Source organism: Heptranchias perlo, chromosome 4 (assembly GCF_035084215.1).
Source record: "Heptranchias perlo isolate sHepPer1 chromosome 4, sHepPer1.hap1, whole genome shotgun sequence".
Taxonomy (NCBI): Eukaryota; Metazoa; Chordata; class Chondrichthyes; order Hexanchiformes; family Hexanchidae; genus Heptranchias; species Heptranchias perlo.
The window spans coordinates 80834661-80847399 of record NC_090328.1 but is presented as its reverse complement, the minus strand read 5'-3'; the positions used below and the strand labels follow the sequence as shown (position 1 = coordinate 80847399).

At 43.1% G+C, this 12739-nt stretch overlaps 1 protein-coding gene across 2 annotated transcripts in view; it reads left to right on the top strand.

Moving 5' to 3' along the window:
* Positions 1 to 1034: 1034 nt before the first annotated feature.
* Positions 1035 to 12739, top strand: part of sema4d (sema domain, immunoglobulin domain (Ig), transmembrane domain (TM) and short cytoplasmic domain, (semaphorin) 4D) — a 184641-nt gene continuing 172936 nt past the window's right edge. For both annotated transcript variants that reach the window (XM_067983231.1, XM_067983229.1), the window contains exon 1: positions 1035 to 1328. The gene's annotated coding sequence lies outside the window, so the exon portion shown is untranslated. The remainder of the gene's footprint in view (positions 1329 to 12739) is intronic.

Below are 12739 nucleotides of genomic sequence, written 5' to 3'. Positions count from 1 at the left end.
AAGCAGAAGTGAGAGAACGCTGGAGTCAGATCCTGATTTGATTCTGGAGTGCAGTCACCTCACACCGCTTAGTCTTGACACCACGTGGAATATAATAGTGTGGTTTTAGGCTGAGTTTAAAAGGTGTTTGGGGCTGTTTCCTGTGCTTTTAGAATATTTAAAATTTATAAGGGCTGGGAGGAGAGCTCCACGCATGTGTGCAGTAGTGAAGGTGCAGCGCTCTCCCAGGTTACTATAATCCTGCATTTGAGACCATGGGCAGCTTGCAGTATAAATACAGTATTACTAATTTAAAAACTGCTCATTCAAGCTACTGGCCTCAGACTGGCAGTGCACTAATAACAGCAGCCGTAGTCAATTAAAACAATACCACTACTGGCCATCTCAGGTATGCTTGAGGCTTTCTGCGACCGGTGGGCACTGCAGAGACTGGAGTGCATAGTTAATCTGGGCAATAACATTTTGATTTGACTCTATTGATTTGTAAAAAAAAACCCGCATTCACATGGAGATGGGGCCTGGTTTTAATAAACCAATAAAAGTGACACTGGGTAAATAAAAAAACTCACTCACTGGGATTTTGGCCACTCGGATGTTTCGTTTGTTGGGAAAAAAACTGGCCATCTCAGAGCAGTATTGGCAAGGGATTATGAAAAATGCCCATGTTCAGACTATTCTCCTTATTGCAGAAAAAGGAACTGCATGATGTTTAAATGTGTGAAAATAATTTTACTTTTAAAAGACACAAAACTGAAAACAGTTCTGATACTTCCATGGTGATAGTTTACTACTGTTGTATAATTGTGAATGTTCATCTCAAATTAAAAATATTTTTAAAAATCTTTTTTGCATGGAAAAGGAAAATATAGAATAAACTTCACCACTTCCACAATTGCACTTCAACAGCAACATAACCAGAATCAAAAAGGGGTTACGCTTAAGAGGGAGGCCAAAATGATCAGCCATAGTGGTGAATCCAGCTGTGACATGTCTCAAATAACTGAAACTTTATCCCTCATTTTGGCTTCACCAACAGGATCGCACAGATCAAGAAGTAAATCGCCTAAAACAAACATTGTAATAAAATAGTCAGTGGGATTTGCAGTTCGCAGAGGATGCATACGGGAGATTGTGGTGGAATTCATGCCGATGGCTCTCTTTTGCTCGGTTTGACACAGTGTTGCAGACGGGAGGTGGCTGGTTGCTAGTTGCTGCTTCGCCTGTGGCGGCCATACTGCGGGGAGGCGCTTGTGGAGAAGTTGACTTGTTGCAGAGGGAGAGCTGCAGCACGCGCAGGAATAGCTACACATTTCCTCGACACTTTTCCGGTAAGTCCTACATCACCGGCCGGTTTTATTTTCGTAGAAATGTATTTGCGGAGACGGGCGCTGCAAGATGCAACGAAATGTTTCAATCCGCAGCGATTCTGCTGGTCTCTCGCCCCCTTTTTAAAGATGTATTTTTATATTTCCTTTTAAAAATGTGTTCGTTTGTCTGCAGCCGACTTGGAAGTACTTTTCACCGAGTTACGGCGGACCTCTTTTAGGCTATAATTTCACTCGTTTCCCAGTGAAAGCTGCAGGCTGGTTCTCTCTGTGCAATGCAGAGATTACTGAAACCACAGTTGCCTGTTTTTCCTTTCCGTTCGTGAGCTCTTCGCGCGCAAAGGAGCAAACCTTTAAAAAGAAAGTTAAATAGTTGATGGGCTGTGTGGTGGTTCAGACCATATTTTTTGTGTATCGTTGGGAGATCACTTTGAATTGCACGGTCAGTGGATTTTTAGGCAAACAAACAATTGGTCAAACATTTACTTGTCCTACTGTCTGTCGCTCCAGTTTTTAGTTTCTACGCCTGGTCCATGAGATGAAAAATGAGTATAAAAAGCTTTTCTCAACTGAGTTTTTAACGTTACATTCTGGCACTGCTTCTCGTTCACCGTCCTCTCATTGAAACCTCTTCAAAATAGGGGGAGGAAGGGGAAAGAGTTGGAATCTTTGGAGTTGAAGAGTTAATTATATTCATTTGCTTTTAAAGTGTATTAATCTGCATGTGTGGAAATAATTACCCCTAATTGAAACACTTTTTGTACGGAAGAAATTAGGATCTTTGCATAGGAATTTACTGTCCACAAGATCACAACTTTTCACCTTCACAGGCTGGGGAGGGGAACAGATATTTTTGTGATTTTTAGTTTGAGTTTGTGTTGCTGTTACTGTATGAGTAAAGTAAGACAAAGGGCAGTGCAAATCATGAATTTGAAGATTAAAACATAAACAAAATCTGGTAATGTTTTAGTTTGCCCAGTGGTGTAGCATGTCAGCAATGTAAGTCATGGAGTTTTGTGCGCTGAGGCTAGGTGCTTTCCTCAAAATGTAAATCAATCCACATTGTTCTTGCCATGACTGCTAATAGGCAGCTTGAATGCCACACCGACAAAGGCCTAGGAGCAGGTCACTTGCCTGCCTTCTCGGTCAGAGTGTTGTATTGGTTTGGTGTGGGTTGGGGAGGGGGCTTAAAGGAAAGAATGTAAAGGGAGAGAAAAGAGTTAACAGAATGAGGAGGTGACCTACTTTAAAAGCCCTGTTTTGTGTCTACCCATTTGGTACATAAGTAACAAAACTAAAATAAAAACAAAATGCTGGAGAAGCTCAGCAAGTCAGGCAGCATCTGTGGAGAAGAAAACAGAGTTAACGTTTCAAGTCAAAGACCTTTGGTCAGAACTGGAAGATGTTAAAAGAGTTAAAGATTTTGAGCAAGTACAGAGCCAGGGGAAGGGGGGAGGGGAGGGAAGAACAAAATGGAAGGTCTGTGATAGGGTAGAGGGCACTAGTGATTAAATGACAAAAGGGATGATGGTGCAAGGCAAGGAAGGTGGTAATGGGACAGGTTAAGAAATAAAAGGTTGATCAGGAGTAGCTGTAAATGGCAGCAACAGAATCAGCACCAGCACTAGTTGACTGAAAAAATGGGAGCAGTGGTTATGATCTGAAGTTATTGAAATCAGTGTTGAGTCCGGAAGGTTGTAAGTGCCTAAACGAAAGATGAGGTGCTGTTCCTCGAGCTTATGTTGAACTTCATTGGAACATTGTAAGACGCCGAGGTCAGAGTAGGAGTGGGAAGGGGAATTAAAATGGCAAGTGACCAGCAGGTCAGGGTCACGCTTGCGGACAGAGCGGAGGTGTTTAGCAAAGCGATCACCCAGTCTGCGTTTGGTCCCTCCATTGTAGAGGGGATCGAATTGTGTGCAGCGGATACAGTATACTAAATTGAAAGAACCGCTGTTTCACCTGGAAGGAGTGTTTGGGGCCCTGGATGGTGGGAAGGGAGGAGGTGAAGGGCAGGTGTTGCATCTCCTGCGCTTGCACGGGATGGTGCCGTGGGGAGGAGAGCGGTTGTTGGGGGTGATGGAAGAGTGGACCAGGGTGCTGCGGGGGGAGCGGTCCCTTCGGAATGCTGAAAGGGGAGAGGTGGGGAAGATGTGTTTGGTGGTGGGATTGCGACAAAAGTAGGTAGGTATCAGCAGTGTACAAATAGTGGATCAAGGTCCAAGTCCAGAGTGTCACTGTTTTAAATCCACTGCCTTCCAAAGGTATGAACAGGATCTGAAAGATATGAACTTTTGATAAATTTGATTTCTCATTTTGCATTTACTTCACAGATTTAAATGCTAGAAAATGTTATGAATCATTTCTAAATGTATACATCTATTGTTTGGTGGGTATTACATTGACTCTCAGACACTTTAAAGATGTATTTGGAATGTTGTGATTGCCAGAAAGGTTTTTAACCTCTTAAACTCGTGACCCCACCAAAATGTAATAGTGATTTCGATAAGTTTCATCTGATCTCAAATGATGTGATCCTGTCAATTCCCACTATAAAGTGAAAGATTTACTTAAATTTGCTGAATTATGTAAAACATATATTTAAGTATAAGGTCCATAATATTCTGTAACGATAAACTTTAAGATGCAGTGTTTGCCACTATTACCCTGCATAGGCTAGATTTACTTTGAAATCAGCCATGCATATATTTTTTATTACATACATTCATTGAGCTATTTCTTAGCTTGACATCGATAAAATCTTGTGTACCTTGTTTACTAATTTTTAGTGGGAAAGGATAAATAAATGGGAGGCAGAGCAGTGCCATGCCATAGACTGTGCCTTTGGGTGGGACATGTCTTTGCATCCATTCCCTAGACAAATGAGTTTTTGATCTCAGCTATGCCTTGCAGGGGAGATGTTGACTGAATGTTTATTAACAGGCAGTGAAAATAACTGACTGCTCTTGGTCATTCCACTGCTGTAGAGTAAGTGAGTGCTTTGGGCTGGGGGTATGGCAAGGGAAGATGGGCAGTTTTAAATAAAGCAAAAAAAAAATTTGAAAGGAAAAAAATTTGAATCAACTCATAGTCTTTATATTTGCAATATTTACTTGATTTTCACTGCAAACATGAAACAAATGATTATAATGTGATTCACTGCCTGAAAACCCCTTTGGAAATAATCTCATCAGGTTTGCATTGGTGCGGGTATTTGTGCATAATATTTTGCATATTTTATTTCTCTCAGACTATACCACATCTTGAATTGTGCTTTGTTTATTAACTGTGAAGACAGTCATTTTTGAATACATATCAGACTTTCGGGCTAAAATAAAATCTAGACTATCAATATATCAACTGCAACTTATCCAAAACTCCGCCGTCCATAACCGCACCAAATCTTGCTTGCCTATCACCCCATCCTTGCTGACCTACATCCCTGTCCCCCAGAAGCTCAAATTTAAAATTCTTATCCATATATTTAAATCTCCATGGTCCCACCCTCCCTATTTTTGTATTCTCCTCCAGTCCTGCAGTGTTCCCCCCCCCAAACCTCTTCTGGCTCTGGCCTTTTACGTATACTCTGCCTCTTTCTCCTTGATGTGGAGATGCCGGTGATGGACGGGAGTGGACAAATGTAAGGAATCTTACAACACCAGGTTATAGTCCAACAGTTTTATTTGAAAAAAATATTTTTTCAAATAAAACTGTTGGACTATAACCTGGTGTTGTAAGATTCCTTACATCTTTCTCCTTGGGCTGTACTTTCAGCTGCCTGGATCCCACTTTTTGGAATTCCCTCGCTAACCCCCTCTGCCCCTCCACCTCCCTTCCTCCTTTAAGATCCTCCTTAATACTGCCTCTTTGACCAAGCTATTGGTCACCCCATCTAATCTTTCCTTCTTTGGTGTAGTATCTGTTTTCCTTATACCTCTGTGAAGCACCATCGGACATTATTCTGCATTAGCGGTGCTTTATAAATGCAAGTTGTTGTTATGGTGTTAGTATTATTGGTTACACCAGTGTATAGGTTACACCTGTGACTTTTATATTGAGCCATCTGGAAGAATGTCAGTTCACTTAAGTATTTTAATTAAAAGCCGGTATGATGGTATGCCTAACGCACTGGATTTCATCATACTTGACATAGTTTGATCATGTTGCTTTATGTCACTGGCCACTGAATTTTGGAAGTAGCAGCAGTTCACAGCATGACCCTTAGTACAGTTCATGGTTGGTAGTCCAAAAATACGATCCCATGTTTACTGTGCCTATACCCAATGCAGAACTCAAACCTCAGAATCCAGTTTCTTAGGTACAGGTCAACAGTACGTTAATGTTGCATCACCCCACCCCTATGTGTCCTAGTTGCTTAGAAATGAGCACTTGGCCTTGCATTTACAAAGCACGGATATACTGAGCTGTTTGTCAAGTGAAGTGTTGGAGACGAACAGTTGTATTAGTAAATTGGAATGTAGGAGGTTCACGTGGTACTTTTTCAGTCGGGAGCTGAATCCTTACTGGATTGTAGTATAAATAGATGTGTTAATCAATGAAACTTCTCCAGTACACTTTTGTTTACTTGTAAGGTTGAAATTTGACTCAGTGGGCCATCTTAGAACTTTATTTTGAGCAGAATCTGCTATAACACAGTGAGTGGTTAAGCAGCATTTTAAATACTGACATTATAAAGAGAAGAATTCTACTAATTTTGTATTTTATATAATCTCAGCCATGATTGCAATAATTGCACTCAAGTTGGCCTCAACACCCTGGACTAGGGAGAAAAAGATCAGCCAGGTTATCTGATGTTGATTGCTATCCAGTGACCTCAGTTGGAAAGTATGTGTGTGTAGGCAGTAGGTGAAAGGAGAGTTAGGCTTGTTCATGATGCCCACCAAGATCAAATAGCCTACTGATGGTGCCACAGCTTACATATGAAAAATGACCACTTGGGTGAGGTATTGAAGGGTGTCCAACACCAACATATTTAAGTTCCTCCTTTGAAAAAGGGAGACAATTGTATGGACACACTGCAAAAAAAAAGAATTTTAGAAACTTTTTATAAATCACCTTTTTTTGAAAAAACTTTTCAAGGTTAGAGAATTGCTTTTTGTGAGTCAGTGCCTGTAGATACATCAGTAAATGTGTACGTGTGTAACGTGTACAGTAAACCGAGTGCTACTTACCTATTTTCTGCCACCACTGTAGTTTTTAAAATTATAAAACCAAGGCGAGGGGCTATGGCCATAGTGCAGGACACCAACAAATTTGAAAAGAAAAGAGATGATGTAATTCAGGAAATAGTGATTAGGAAATTCCAAACTTGGGTTTTAATGACCTGAAGGGCACTGCCTTCATGGATCAGCTGATTAAAGCATTGAGTAGCTGAAGTGTACAGACCAGGACAGTCCCAGGTCTATTCTATGTCGAGTGAGCTGATATCAGTCAGAATAGTGGCAGGAGCCTTGTAATTGGCGTAGGTTGTAGGCACTGATTGTGTGTGATCTGATGTAAGGTGATGAATGTGAAGGGGCATCATCAACAAAAAACTGGATAAGAACTTGAGAAATAGGAGCAGGAGTAGGCCACACCATTCTATCAGATCATGGCTGATATTTGATCTCAACTCCACTTTATTGCCTGATCCCCATGTCCCTTGATTCCCCTAGAGTCCAGAAATCTGTCCATCTCAGCCTTGAATATATTCAACGACTTGGCATCCACAGCCCTCCGGGGTAGAGAATTCCAAAGATTCACAACCCTCTGAGTGAAGAAATTCCTCCTCATCTCAGTCTTAAATGGCTGACCCCTTATCCTGCGACTGTGCTCCTTAGTTCTAGATTCTCCAGCCATGGGTAACAACAAGAGATTGCTAAGAGGAGGCCACGTACTTCCTTACCTAAGGATAAGCTTGGATGCTGAGTAAAGGAGGTTCTTGATGTGGAGAAGGAAGAGAGTGACAGTGCATTCACACAGTATCTCTAGCACTGGTTCGATACGGAAGATGGTATGTAAACAGGGTCAATGGTAGATTGAATCAATCTAGATTAGATTAAGAGTTTTTTTAATTCAATCTCAGGATATGGGCATCGCTGGCAAGGCTGGCATTTATTGCCCATCCCTAGTTGCCCTTGAGAAGGTGGTGGTGAGCCTTCTTGCACTGCTGCAATTACGTGGTGATGATGCTCCCACAATGCTGTTAGGTAGGGAGTTCCAGGATTTTGACCCAGCGAAGGAACGGCGATATATGTCCAAGTTGGATGGTGAATGACTTGGAAGTGATGCTGTTCCCGTGAACTTGCTGCCCTTGTCCTTCTAGGTGGTGGAGGTCGTGGGTTTGGGAGGTGCTGCCAAAGAAGAGTGTAATTTGTTGCAGGATATTTTGCAAGAGGTAGTTATGAAACAGTGATCAACAGAGCCCAACAGAAAGGAAACAGATACAGTACAAAAGTTGGGATTGGTGGTGAGTAAAATGTCTTGAGATTTGTTGAATTACCAGATTGATCAGGGAGACCAACTGATTAGATTTTTGAAGACATTCAGGATAGCAAAAGATTTTGGATTAATGTCCTGATCAGTAGAATGGTCAAAAGCATAATGCAGCAGCATCACAGTACCAAAAAGACACATGTAAAATGTCATAGAACTTGGAATATTTGTTACCGTTTGGTCCTGGACTTGTATCCTTAGCAAGCAGTTTTCCTATTGTTGTGGACTAGTAGGATTTAGGTTGGATGGCTCCCAATCTGTCAGGATTTTCTCTTTCCCAGGTGAAGTAGTACCTGGCCTTCTCCTAGCAGACTCTTAGCCATCTCTTTATGGCTAGTTCAGAGCAGCATTGGTAGAGCCTTGGGAGCAGACTTTTATTTTATTCGTTCATGGGATGTGGGCTTCGCTGGCGAGGCCAGCATTTATTGCCCATCCCTAATTGCCTTTGAGAAGGTGGTGATGAGCCGCCTTCTCGAACCGCTGCAGTCCGTTTGGTGAAGGAAGGGAGTTCCAGGATTTTGACCCAGCAACGATGAAGGAACGGCGATATATTTCCAAGTCGGGATGGTGTGTGACTTGGAGGGGAACGTGCAGGTGGTGTTGTTCCCATGTACCTGCTGCTCTTGTCCTTCTAGGTGGTAGAGGTCACAGGTTTGGGAGGTGCTGTCGAAGAAGCCTTGGCGAATTGCTGCAGTGCATTGTATGGAAGGTACACACTGCAGCCACTGTGCGCCGGTGGTGGATGGGGTGCCAATCAAGTGGGCTGCGTTGTCCTGGATGGTGTTGAGCTTCTTCAGTGTTGTTAGAGCTGCACTCATCCAGACAAACTGAGATTTTACATGCTGAAATAAAATTAATAATTTTGTGGATGTGTATTTTTCAAAAGGCAATTAAAAAGGACCCCCCCCCCCCCCAATAGCTTAGTGGGTAATTGCATTACCCAGTGTGGTACTGAGCCATTCGGAGGTTCAATTCCCTGTATGTGCTGAGTTAGCTGATCTCAGCCAGAGCAGTAGTAAGGGTGCTACACTTGCCATAGTGTTCAAGTTAGGGAAGAGGGGGGGCGGAATTCATGATTGCTGCTTAGTGACTTCTGGAAAGTGTGCCTATATTGGTGTTGCCTTGGAAAGGAAGATTAGGTAGGTCAGTACTTTGCTCGTGCACCAGCCCTGCAGCTAAGTGTTTACATTCTTGGAGTGAGTCCTGGAATAATGGAGGGATATACCAAAAGGGAACCCTTTAACAACTGAAATCCCAACAGTGTCCTTGTAGAGAGGGTAAATAGAGCAGTAGGGAAGAATTCAAACTACCAAGGCAGGGGGTAGAAGGGAAAGTCTAGGCTTGGGACTAGAGAGGCTGAGCAGGATGAATAAAGTTGTTGGAATAAAAAAAGTGAAAAACATTACCATCGTAGAAAGGGAATAAGAGAATTTGAGGTAGTCAGAGATAAAAATGCTATTGTAGAAAAGGCAAGGGATACCGAAAAGGCAAGGGATACCAAAAAGTTGAATGAGAAAAGTGGGAAAAAGAATAAAGGTCAACATTCCAAAAGAATCTGAGTCAGAGTTGAGAGGCATGTATGTTGGTAGTCCAAAAAGGAAAGAAGCGTTACTTGATATAATTCTTGGACATGAAGTGGGGCAAATAACTCGAAAGTAGGAGAACAATTAGGAAACAGTGACCGCAACTGCACAGTTTGGTTCACTGAATACAGAAGAATAATGAAGAATCGGAGATAAGGGTGCTGGTCTGGAAAAGGGCCAAGTGCAGTGGGTTAAGCAGGGATCTGGCCCAAACTTACAAGAAAAGTTAGTAAACAGGACAACTGACAAGTGAGGAATCTTCAAATAGGAGGTGGATAGATAATATCTATAATAGATATATTCCTATAGATCAGTCGGGCCGAATGACCTGTTTCTGTGCTGTAAATTCTAAGTAAGATGAAATAAGCTAGCAGATAGTATAAAAAAGATTAGTAGGGGCTTTTATAGAGTATTTAAAATAAGAGAATAATTAGATTAAAATATGATCACTCAAAAGTGATGGGGGGAATCTAGTTGTGTAGGATGAAGTTATGATGGAGATATTAAATAAATATCGTGCTAGTTTTTACAAATGATGGTGGAAGTGAGAATGTAGGTACTGAGGATATGGAACAATTGTTAGGGATAACGGTAGAAAATAAATTGGTTCTGAAAAAATTTAGCATAATGCAGGCTGATGTGTCATAAGTCCCTGATGGCATTTACCCTAGACTATTGATGTACGTCATAGAGGAGACAGGAGAGAATCTGGCCACAATTTTTCAACCCTCCTTATATTTGCAAATTGTGCCATCTCCTTAAGAATGGAGAGATATGTAAACCAGATATTTATAGACCAATTTGCGTAAGTTAGTTGTGAGTAAACTCTTAGAATCCATAATTCACAGGGACATGGTAATATATAGGACCAGAAAGACCATCGTGGTCCATCTGGCTGATGCCCACTGTCTAAGAAAAAACATCCCATGAAACATTTCATACCCCTCCTTTCAAATTTCTGTTGAATACTCTGATACATTCGGCCCCCACTGCCTCCCTTGGTAGTCAATTACATACATTCTTCGCCCTCTGTGTAAAGTTGTTGAATCTAACCTGTCTTTTTGTTCTCTCTATCCTAAGTTTGAGGATATAGCCTCATCTTGTGGGATCTGTGACTATATTAAACATATTGACATTTATCCTGTCTTTCTTGTATACTTCAGTAACATCATCCTGAGCTTTCTCTTCAACAACAACAGCATTTATATAGCGCTTTTAAGGTAGTAAAATGTCCCAAGGCGCTTCACAGGAGCGTTTTCAAACAAAATTTGACACTGAGCCACATGTGGAAATATTAGGACAGGTGACCAAAAGCTTGGTCAAAGAGGTAGGTTTTAAAGAGCATCTCAAAGGAGGAGAGAGAGGTAGAGGGGCAGAGAGGTTTAGGGAGGGAATTCCATAGCTTAGGGCCTAGGCAGTTGAAGGCATGGCCGCCAATGGTTGAGCGATTAAAATTAGGGATGTGCAAGAGGCAAGAATTGGAGGAGCGCAGAAATCTCGGAGGGCTGTAGGGCTGGAGGAGGTTACAGAGATGGGGAGGGGTGAGGCCATGGAGGGATTTGAAAACAAGGGTAAGAATTTTAAAAATCGAGGCGTTCATGGACCGGTAGCCAGTGTAAGTCAACGAGCACTGGGGTGGTGAGAGAACAGAACTTGGTGTGAGTTAGGATACGGACAGTAGAGTTTTGGATGAGCTCAAGTTTATGGAGGGTGGAAGATGGGAGGCCAGCCAGGAGAGCATTGGAATAGTCGAGTCCAGAGGTAACATGGGCATGGATGAGGGTTGCAGCAGCAGATGAGCTGAGGCAGGGCCGGAGACGGGTGACATTACGGAGGTGGAAGTAGACGGTCCTGGAGATGGAGCGGATGTGTAGCTGGATGCTCATCTCGGGGTCATATAGGACGCCAAGGTTGCGAACGGTCTGGTTCAGCAGACAGTGGCCTGGGAGAGGGATGGAGTCGGTGGCTAGGAAACGGCGTTTGTGGCGGGGACCAAAGACAATGGCTTCGGTCTTCCCAATATTTAGTTGGAGGAAATTTTTGCTCGGACAAGCAATGTGACAAATGAGAGACAGTGGAGGGGTTGAGAGAGGTGGTGGTGAAGTAGAGCTGGGTGTCGTCAGCGTACATGTTGAATCTGACGTCGTGTTTTCAGATGATGTCGCTGAGTGGCAGCATGTAGATGAGAAATAGGAGGTGCCCAAGGATAGATCCTTGGGGGACTCCAGAGATAACGGAGCGGGAAGAGAAGCCATTGCAGGTGATTCTCTGGCTAAGACTGGATAGATAAGAATGGAACTAGGCGAGTGCAGTCCTGTCCAACTGGACAACGGAGGTGAGGCGTTGGCGGAGAATGGTGTGGTCAACCGTGTCAAAGGTTGCAGACAGGTTGAAAAGGATTAGGAGGGATAGTTTACCATGGTCACAGTCACATAGGATGTCATATGTGACTTTGATACGGGCGATTTCAGTACTGTGAGGGGCGGAAACATGGGATTCAAACGTGGAGTTGCAGGAAAGATGGGCATGGATTTGGGAGACGACAAGACGGTCAAGGACTTAGGAGAGGAAAGGGAGTTTGGAGATGGGGTGGTAGTTTGCAAGGACAGAGGGGTCAAGGGTGGGTTTTTTGTGGGGTGGGGTTATGACAGAAGATTTGAAGGGGAGGGAGACAGTACCCAAGCGGGAACCATTAACAATATCAACTAACGCAGGGGCCAGGAAGGGAAGTTGGATGGTCAGCAGTTTAGTGGGAATAGGCTTGAGGGAGCAGGAGGTGGGTGTCATGGTCAAAGTGAGCTTGAAGAGGGCATGAGGGGAGATAGGAGAGAAACTAGAGAAAGATGCGCGTTCAGGGCTAGGGCAGGGGGGAACCATAGGGGAAGTTTGGCTTGGTGGGCTGGGGAAGGGAGGGAAGCGGCAGAGGGAACTGAACGGATGGTCTCAATCTTAGTGACAAAGAAGTCCATGAGCTCCTCGCACTTTTCGTTGGAGGAGAGGGTGGAGAGGAGAGGGGTTTAAGAAGACGGTTTTTAGTGAAGAGAAGCCGGGAGTTACCTTGTGCTCCAGGATGATCCGGGAACAATGAGCGGTTTTGGCAGAGGAGAGCAGGACCCGATAGTGCTTTATGTGATCCAGTATAGACAATCCCAGCTTATATAGTCTCTCCTCATAACTCAAGTGCCTAATTCTAGCCATCACTTTAGTCGTACTTTGCTGTATTCTCTTCAATGCCTGAATGTCTTTCTAATAATGCGACCAGAATTGTACACGATACGTCAGGTATGGCTGGACCTGTGCTCTGTACAAACTTAGAACCTTATTGAAAATTGTACT